Source organism: Bos grunniens, chromosome 16 (genome assembly GCF_055505025.1).
Source record: "Bos grunniens cultivar Pamir isolate PY7600 chromosome 16, Bosgru_T2T1.0, whole genome shotgun sequence".
NCBI lineage: Eukaryota > Metazoa > Chordata > Mammalia > Artiodactyla > Bovidae > Bos > Bos grunniens.
The window spans coordinates 11983148-11993526 of NC_141180.1; the positions used below are offsets into that span (position 1 = coordinate 11983148).

Below are 10379 nucleotides of genomic sequence, written 5' to 3' on the forward strand. Positions count from 1 at the left end.
AGTAGCATGGATGGCAGAAGTCACCCTTACAACAAGTGGTACCACTTCACAGCCCAGATCTACTTCCATACCTAGACTCACACAGACTCTCGGACACTGCTACTGAAAACATCAGCACAGTCTGTGATCGTGGGGGAAAAGGACTGAACAACAAGAACAAACCAAAACAATTACACTATCCCCCGTCACCATAAGGTAAATGGGGAAAGCAGAAGAAACAATGTCTAAAACTAATCATGGGTTTGACTTATGAAATCCATGTATAAATCGATCCGTGGGTTGGGAAGATCCCCTGGAGGAGAGCATGACAACCCACTATTGTCACAACAACTCCAGTATCCTTGCCTGGAGAATCCCATGGACAGAGGAGCCTGGCAAGCTGCAGTCCATAGGGTTGCCAAGAGTCAGACACAACTGACGTGACTTATCACACACATGTATAAATCAATTCAGTCTACAGTCTACATTTCTGATACTGAATCCACAAGCTATTCCTTCCTTCAATTTGCTTTGAAGTTTTTTTGGACACGCTCTTTAAAAAAAAAAATTACTTCAATTAAAAACCCTAATCTTACATCTATGACTCAACAATTCCAAGCAATTATTGAATATCTACTTTGCAGCAGCTGCCAAGAACCCAAAGATAAATAAATCTACAAAACATGTCACCAAAGAGCTCAAAACTGTGGGGAGATAGATGAACAAACAGCTATAATTTAATGTGATGCATATCAGTAAAGAATGAGGAGAAGACCAAAAGAAGACAGACCAGGTGACAAGGAACTCTTCCAAATGATAAAAAAGGAATGTCGGACAAAACATCTAAGAAGATATAGAACAGAAGAAATTAGTATGTGATCAGATGGGAAAAGGAATTCATGGAAGAGTAACAGTAGACATTAGTCAAAGCCACAATGTTTCAACCGTGAGAAATGTTTCCAGCCCAGGCTAGCAGTTAGGTTAGGTGGAAACAAGAGCTATGCATGCAGAGCCTGGAAAGCTCAGCTAAGTCTGCACTTGACCTTGGGCAGCTTTGTGTATTGTTAAAATTAAGTACATTAGACATACAAGAGAACATGGTGAACATTCATGTTCCAACCACTCAGCTTAGGGAATAAAAGAACACTACACTCTCCCCTCACCTTCACTACCACCGTGTCCCCTGTATTTGGGGTTTATTGTCTTTCTGGTATTTCTTTACCCAGTTAACCCTTGAACGTGATCTGGACTACATGGGTCCACTTATACTTGCACTGTTTTCAATAAGCAGTGCCTACAGTGCTACCTGATCTGCATTTGTTGAATCCAGGGATGTGGAACCACAGATATGGGGGCGGGGGGGAGGGTACACAAGCCTATGTTACATGAGAATTTTCAAATGTGTGAAGGGTTGGTGCCCCCGCAATATACACACTGTTCAAGGTTCAACTTCACTTTTATGACTGGTGTATGTATCTCTGAACAGTATCAAACGGCAAACTAGATTTCAATCAAGAGAAGGAAAATTCAGACGTGTTTTTTTTGTTTTGGGGGGCTGCACCGCACAGCATGTGGGATCTTAGTTCCCGACCAAGGATGAAACCTCACCCCGCTACCCTCCATTCAGTGGAAGCGCAGAGTCTTACCCATTGGACCCCTAGGGAAGTCCCAGATGTGTTTAAAACAAGACTCTGAAGTGTAGAGGGTGGACTGGTCTCCGCACTGGCAGCAGCAGGACAGGTGACAAAGAGAGGTCGAGATAACTGTCTTTCCTGAAGGAACTGTTGTCATGGAGAGAAAAGGGGTAGCCTTAGAGGGGGATCACCGGGGCAAGCAGGAGACCAGCAGCAGAAGAGAAGCAACAGTCTGGGGCAGTCTGGGCCAGGGTGGAGGAGGGGCGTGCAGAGCAGTGAAGCCAGTGGCAGCTCCTGGGCAGCTGGCAGGTTCAAGAGAGGGATGAGACAGGTTAAGCAGGACACAGAGCACAGAGAGGTCAATGCCAAGATGAAGTGGCAGAGGGGAGACTTTCCTGGCGGTCCAGCAGCTAAGACGCCACGTTCCCAACACAGACAGCCAAGGGTGGGGCCCAGGTTCAGTCCCCGGGCAGGGAGCTAGAGCCCACCTGCGGCGACTAAGACCTGATAGAGCCAAATAAAGAAATAAAGTTTTTTTAAAAAGTGGCAGAGGGGCCCGGTCGAGGGGGGTGAGATCAGGAAGGCTGTCCAGGGGAGTGGTGTTTACGGTGGACCTTTGAAGATGCTTTTGACAGGTTAGGATGGCTGAGCTCTAGGATTCCTGGGACCTGTTCAGGAAACAGCTGCAGCGTGGCAGAACCCTGGGGAATAGCAGGACATAAAGATGAAGAAATCAGAGGAACATTGGTTGTGGGTGGGGGGGGGGGTTGTTATTCGTGGAGAACCTTAAAGGATCAAGCTCAAGTATATATAGTATGTACATGTAATTCACAACAAACTCACTTTCATGACCATGAAATCTGCCTTAATTCCTTTTACTTGAGAACTGAAATAATGACTAAAGCCCATCTCATGATTTGGGGGATAACATCAGTGATATCAGTGCTGCTTGTTACATGGTTCTATATGCAGAACCCAGGTGGCTCAGTGGTAAAGAATCTACCTGCCAAGCAGGAGACATGGGTTCGATCCCTGGGTTGGGAAGATCCCCTGAAGAAGGAAATGGCAACCCACTCCAGTATTCCTGTCTGGGAAATCCCATGGACAGAGGAGCCTGGCGGGCTGCACTCCACAGGGGTCGCAAAGAGCTGGACACGACTGAGCAACTAAACACCACCACCATGCAGAGCAGGATATCTTGGTTAAGGACAGGTTGGTATCCACTATGACAGTGTCACGGAGGGTTTCTCTCTTCCATTTTAAAGACTAGCAACTCAGAGGTTGAATAATGAGTGATTTACCTTTTCCTCATTAATATAAGGCACTAAAGAAAATAATGCACAGAAATGAAATTAAACATATTCTAATCAATAGTACCTCTAAACTTGTGAAAACAATTTTGTTTTATGCCTTAAGCCCCAGATGTTCCTGCTTACTCATTTTTGTGTGATATTTACACTCGCTTGATCTGCAAGGTTTCCTAGGTTTGAAAAACTGAGAAAGAAAATAACTACGTGTTTGAAAGTAACCAAGCAAAACAAAACAACAACAAGAGCCAGAGTCTCGGGAGCTCAAGAAAACAGCTCAGGGATGTGATTTGCCTCCTCAAATGAACAAATAAGATGTGTATCATAAACAGGACTGATATCTGTTTAACTTTGAAAATCACATGCAGTCATCAACATGATATAATCTTCCCAGCGTGCCACACCTCCTATTAAAGAATAAACAATAAATTCCACACCAAACTGGGCTCTAAACCTCCAGGTCAGCATTTCAGAAATGCAATTATTCATGGATTATTTAAACACTTCTTTATAAAAAGTCAGCTCCACTTCATTCTCTGCATAACAGCAATAATAATAGTACCTACTTTACAGGGTTGTTGAAAGACATAATAGAAAGTGCTAAGAACACTGGGATAGAGTCAGCACCAGTAAAGGTAAGCTGTGGCTCTTTCTAGCCAACCTCCATACAGGACAGAGATTCTGAACCAAATAAAATGTAAGTCCTGCCGGGAGAAGCTTATAACTTAGTAGAGGAGACAGGGAGGTAAACATAAATAATATGGTGAGACAGAAATTACCGATAGAGCTAATTGCAAAGTGTTCTGGAACTATAAAGAAAGGAATGCCTCACTGGCGGTGGGAAGGAGTGTCAGGGCAGGGAAAGCTTTAGCTGAAGGTTCGGGGGCTAAGCAGGCAGCCAAGGGGAACAGGTCAGTGTGGGTCGGAATGTAAGGAATAAAGGAGAAGGGATTACACATCACCCTTAGGGTCTTAGAGCCCTCGCATATAGAGACAAGAAGAACCGCAGATGGGAATGCAAAGGTAGTCAGGGTAAGGAAGCTTTATCATACAGGTACTAAGAAGTACAGTAAGAATTTAAATACTATAAAAGGTTTGCGTTTTAAAAAGCTCTTTAAGAGAACAGACGAAGAGAATGTGAAAGACAGCCTTTGAAGCTCTTGAACAATCCCAAGAGGCAGTGGTGTTGGAGGGAAAGGAACAAATCAAGGATACTTTAGAGACACAAACTCAAAGGATCTAAGGACTAATTGGGTTTGTTATGGGGGTTTGAGGGGCGGGGGCGGGGGCGCTGGGTGCTTACAAAGAGTGACATGTTGAAGAGAACTCCAAGTGCCTGGCTTCAGCAGCTAACTCAATTCATGTCAGTAAGACAGGAAATACAGAGGCAGCAGCTTTTGTGGCAAGAAACTAATGAGTTCAATTTGAGACAGGTAGAATTGGGCACGTATAGCGGATAAGTAGACGGAGAGAAGTACCAGATAAACCAAACTGTGTAGAACCGAGCGGTGGGGTCAGATGGGAGAGGGTAGCATGCAAATCCATTAAAATAGAAGCATCTAATTTATGCTCTCCATGGGCCTAGCCAGGAATAAGTTACCATTAAATGACTCCCAGCCTCTCCAGAGCTCCAAAACCACCAGAACCAGAATCGTTCAAACCACTGCAGTGAAAAACGCAAGGCTGACGGGGGGATGGACCAAAATGGCTCAGCCATTCTCGAAATGCTGGGCCAAGGCCCAGGAGTATTAGCATCACCTGGGAGCGTCTTACGAATGCGAGTTCTCAGTGCCCACCCCAGACCTACAGAATCAGAAGCTGGGGTGGGCATGGGGGATAATACCAGCAAACAGTGTTTAATGCGCCCTCCAGGTGATTTTGAGGCTCACTACCGCCTTAGCTAATGTCCCAATTACCTGAAGGGAATGGAGTGTGAAAGAAAGAACTCCTGGGAGACAGATTCCCAAAGACCTGAGGAAATGAAGTGTTGGGAAAAGATACACTTTGCACAAAGACAAGCATCAGAAACTTTTGCTAGTTTTCAACAATGAAGCCAAAGGAGATCAAGTCAGCAGCCCTCACAGTAAAGCTCCCCCCGATTTAGGAATATCGGTCAGTACTAAAATCTCAAACATCACAAATGTGAAGAGGATGCTCAGCTTCACAGAGGATGTCATGCCACGCTTTTCCTCCTTTTCTCACCAGACACCTCCCGTTGACCAGCATCAAGCACGGATGGGATGGCCACCTAGGGTTTACAGGACCTCTGGAAAGGCAACAGACTTCTGGGTCAAGCTAACTGACCAGGCTCAGGATGAAATCCTTGAGCTGGGCCTAATGCAGTCCCCTCAGGAACTAAGCCAAATCAGCCTCGTATCAGATTTTACATACAAGCTTGATCCAAACCTGGCCACGATGTGTTTTTTTTTTTTTTTTTTTCCAGTAGCAAGGACCATAAAACAAGTCCAACAAAAGCTTGAGTGGAGAGTGAAACAAAACCAAGCCAAGGCATATGGAACCAACAGGAAAAAGGGAAAGGAAATGAAAACAATGTTCATATGCCATTTATACTCCAACTGGGACACGTAACCACTCCTATCCCACAAAAAGGTACTTAGTCACTTACCTTTCACCTCAGCTACTCTAAATCCTCATCCACAAGAACTGCATCATATCCTCTCATTCAAAATTATAAATAATTCAGAGATTATTTATTTTCATAATCAGCATGCATGCAATACACAGCAAAGGCAATGGCTGGTCGTAGCAATGCGATTTCCTCTCCCTATCCACTGCAAAAACCACCGCCTGATCTGCATTTTCCTAAACTTTCTCCCTCTACTCTTCAAAAGGGTCTTCTTTCACCTGGGACCTGTTTGCAATCCTGTATCATGTAGGATCCTCAATCAATTTTTGGCTCTAACAATCCGTTCGGCTTCTGGAACAGTTACTACACACCTGTCCTCCTGACGTTTTAGGAGTTGTTCCTTTCTTCTAACATCCCCTCCTGCTGGGAGGCTGACATGAAGATCAGTGAGTTAATGTTTGCCAAATACTTCAGGCTTCTCGGATGAAAGGCAACATTAAAGTTCAAGCGACCTGAAGCTGGCAGGACCTGAGAGGCGTGTTGCAATTGACTCCTTAGACCTGAGCTTCAAAGAAGGAGAGCAAGGCTGCAGAGACTCATTTGTGCCGATCGGCTACCTTTTGCATTCTTGCTAAAGGCAGGCGGATTTATTCTAACATCATTTAATTCACTGGATTTCAACATTAGAAATGCAAGGATCCTTGTATTAGCACTAGACTCTCATTATAGGAAGCAGTATATGGGGGAAAGGATCCCTTTTTCTGCCCTTGTCTACATGGCTTTCCCTCCCTAAACTAACCTACTGCCTGGTCCAGCTCACACCCTCCTTCTACATGAGGGGCTAGCAGCTGCCAGCCAACACGTTTGCTTTGAGCCAACAGACCAAAAAAAAAAAAAAGGTCAAAGACAAAGCCTTATGTGTATGTTGGCACACATGTGCATTCAGGCTGCTGCGGAAAAAGTGGCACACAAAGAGCACATTCATGGCCACATATAACTCCTGGAACATATAAATAGCCATCCTTGACCCAACACCTACTCAGTGTGAGGGAGGCCCTGCTAGCAGAGGGGCACAGGGCATTACGCAGAACTCCCCACAAGTATCCTGGCACATTAACAACCACTGCCCCCACCTTAGAGATGAAGGAATGGAAACTCGGAAGGGCTGCAAAGTTCAGTCAACATCACAGCTAAAAGACGGCAGAGCTGGGACACAAACTGAGCTTATCTCGAACTCCCAACCCTGGATCTCCGGCTCCAGCACACCAACAGGCCAGAAAAGCTGCTGAATTTGCTACACACACCCCTTGAACCATTCAATAAGCCCTCCCCGGGGCTCAGACGGGGGAGTGGGGGGAGGGTAAATTAAATCAGTAAGGGGAGACCACAGAGTCTTATTTTAGACATCAATTTTAACCTCTTCTCCACCAAAACGTGCTTGTTTTCCCTCATTCTTTTTCAAGCAGCACAAGCAGCAATAATTGAATTGGCTAAAGATTTCATCTTATCTCTTTCCCCTGCCTTATCTCTAACAAGACACACTCACTGAGGCTTAGAATGAGTTCAAAAAATGCACAGCATTTCGTGACTGAAGAAGTCTGAATGCAGGATTGCAGGTGACAAAGGATAAGAATACGGAACCCAGGTGGGGACAAGGTGCAATCCAAGGGTATATGTTCACATCCCTGAAGCCCAAACAGAAACCCGTAATAAGGAGGGAAGGCACTGGGGCGGGGGGAAGTTCTCATAGTTGTCAACTTCTGGCTCATCTACTCAGGAAAAGAATTCTCCCAAACATCCTAATTTTTCTCTGATTTTTTTTAAGATTCCTCCACATGAAAATAAATGCTCTTGCCATTACAGCTATCTGTTCCACGTGGTCCACACACACCTGAATATCTAAAGTGTTAATAATAACAACTATATGTTTAAGCCAATAATGGAGGCTGGACCGGTACCTGGGAATAGCAAGAGTTTCTCTTCAGCCATTTTTCTCATGAAGGTCCTATACCTTCAGGAAAGCCATTGTCCAGGGGCTGTTCTTGAGATAAAGAAAGGTGTGTTTTTGTTTTTTTCTTTTTTTTGGTGGGGGGGGGGGCGGTTGGGGGAGGTTGAGGCAACTTCCTACCCAGCACTGTAGGAAAGCAGTGTGCTCTTTTCACTCACATGTACTGGTCTGAGGTCACCAAGAGCTGGACTTCGCCACCTCGGCCAGGACGCAGCCACTATGCATAATACTACACCGCCACTTCAGCCCAGTGAAGAGGCCCCTTGAGCGGCAAACCACGCACAGGAGGCTCCTGCGCTATAAAAAGCTTTCTAGGCAGGATCTGCTGAATCCTGGACCAGGAGGCGACGACAATCTGCTAGAAGGCGTTCAGCTTTTCGTAAAGTTTCAGAGGAAGGAAAAGTCATTCCTCCAACTGTGCTGATGCCGCGATGACGTGGGAAAGTGGAGAATACTACAACAAACACAATGACACACACACGAACTCACTCTGCACAGCACAGACGCCCAGATTAGGCAAAAGGGCATCTGTGCTCTCCAGCTTCCACTCGTTAAGGCTATCATTCCCAAAGCACATGCTTTTAACGCCATCACCAAAAGATAATGCGACTTCAATACAAGGTTCTGTAAGCTGCGGTATTATCACCTATTGCTGTCAGGTGGCCCTTTAAAAGGGAATCAGTACCATTCTGATGAAACCAGGCACGAGCATGAGCCAATTAGTGTCAATGAAAATGGAGATGGTCCCCCACCCATTGCTTGTTGCAGAACCAGCATCAGGCATCCAAAGAGAGGGATGTGTGCGCCGCTGGAAGCTACTTGATTCCTTAGTGCTTCCAGTTTAATATCTGATATTAAAAAAAAAAAAAAAAAGCTGTCCTGGCTACACTGAACCAACCAAGCCATAAATCCCCCTTCAGTGCCCAGCTCTCTACTAGGTATGATCTCCTTGCACCCATATTTTGGATGACTCTTACTTTGCACAAGTTCTTTCCTCCCCCCTGGAAAGTACTTTCCTAATTGGTCCTCTAGGTGAGCAACACCTTAACTCTCCAGTCTCAGCGCACACCTGGCCCCCTCACCTCTGGACCTAGCCTTCCCAGGCCCTCTCAGGACACTCTACTTCCAGATCAGCCAGTGTGTTTCCTCTGCAGGCTGCAGTTACATCCTGTTTTAGCATCTTTGTATCCCCAGTTCCTAGCCCAGGGGAGAAACTGCCATACTAGGTTTGTTGAATGAATGGGCCAACGAACTAACCTATTTGAAGAAAGTCACACGTTGGTGGAAACCCTGTAACCCATCAACAGCCGGTCTGGAAATTCCTCAGCTTCACAAAGACCCAGCAACAGCAAGCCCCTGGACGGACTGAAGGCGAAAGCCCACAATAGGCCTTAAGCTGTAGGGAGGGGTGGGATAGGGGTGACGGGACCTGGAGGAAGTGGGAAGGAAAGGGGGGTCGAGGCAGCGCTCCCTCACTGCTCCTCAAAAAGGTGAAAAACCCCTTCCGAGCGTTGAAACCCCAGAAGTAGGGGTCATGCCAGGAGAAAGGGGAGACGGTGTCTGAATACCACCCTTGGAACTTGTTAATACTCAGAACTTGGGGCGTTCGAGGTGGAGACCTGCTCTGAAATTAGGGGGCCACAGGGTCTCCCTGTGAGTCGGCCGACCACCCAAGTAGGGGCCAAGAACCCCAGGAGTTTGGTGGCAAGGCTGTGGCCTAGTGGAAGGGCATGGAAATTTCTCCCTCTCAAGATCCTGTCTCCTGGGTAGTGGGGGGGACGGGGGGCGGGGAGGTGTGGAACAGAGGAGGGTCGCAGCGGGGGACTCTCTCCAGCTTGAGAGGCAGCGACGTCTTTGGCTTTCATCCTCCGGCCCCTGCCGTCTGGGTATCTCAGCTGCCCTCACTAGGCCCTCTGTGGTTCCCCAAAAGAAAACGGCAGTGGGGAGGAGGGGGCGAGAGTGTGAGTTTCACCGTCCACTCTGCAGACAGCGCACACCTTCCATCCTAACTCCAAGCCGTGCGCATTAGCTGGCGGCTCCCACCGCCACTTAACAAGTCCAGCTGCCCGGCCCCTCGCGCTCCCGCTGCCCTGCCAGGCGTCCCGGGCCGCCGATCCCAAGTCGGCGTGGCCAGCGTTTGCCCAAGTCATCGGCAAGGCGCCCGGAGCGCCCAGGGCGGCCCCCAACCTGGGGCCCGACTCCCCGCCCCAGACGCCGCTTACCTGCTTACATGGCCCCGTCGGAACCCCGGAGTCCCGCGCCGAAAGGCTGCCCTCCGCGGGCGGCGGAGCCCCAAGTCCCCCCAAGGAATTGATTCCAGTGGCTGGCGGAGGAGGGGCGGAGGGAAGGAGCCGGAGGAGGCGAAAGGGGAGGGAGGTTTCCGCCGCGATCCCGGCGCGAGAGTTGGCGCGGGGGCGCCCGGAGAAGGGGGAAAAGGAGAACCACCCCGGCGCGGGGCTGTCCCGCCAGAGACGGGGCCGGGACGGGGAGGCTGGCCGAGGTGGTAGGGGACGCGCCGCCAGGGGCCACGGAGTGGCGGCTGCTCGCCGAGGACCGGCGTCCGGAGGGCAGGCGGCGGAGCGAGGACGAGCGCGGCAGCCTGCCCCCGGACTGCGCCCGCCGCGCCCTCCCCGGGGAGAGAAAAGTTGGGACGAACTTTCAGGGGCCGGGAGAGCCAGAGCGGCAGGAAATGCGAGCGGCCGCGAAAGGAGGGAGGAAGGGGCCTGGCGAGTGGGAGGGGACGGAGCAGGCGCCGGCGGCCGCGGCTCCCCCACCCCCGGGCCCGGCTCGGCGGCGCGGGGGGAGCGCGGGGCGCGCGCCGGGGGCGGGGAGGAATGCGGCGGGGCGGGCGGGCGCGCGCGCGG

The 10379-nt window shown here is 48.9% G+C and overlaps 1 protein-coding gene across 1 annotated transcript in view; it reads right to left on the bottom strand.

The window, feature by feature from the left end:
* PTPN14 (protein tyrosine phosphatase non-receptor type 14) overlaps nt 1-10319 on the bottom strand; it is a 196434-nt gene extending 186115 nt beyond the window's left edge. Inside the window, exon 1 of the mRNA XM_086342379.1 lies at nt 9738-10319. The gene's annotated coding sequence lies outside the window, so the exon portion shown is untranslated. The remainder of the gene's footprint in view (nt 1-9737) is intronic.
* Nucleotides 10320-10379: the final 60 nt, after the last annotated feature.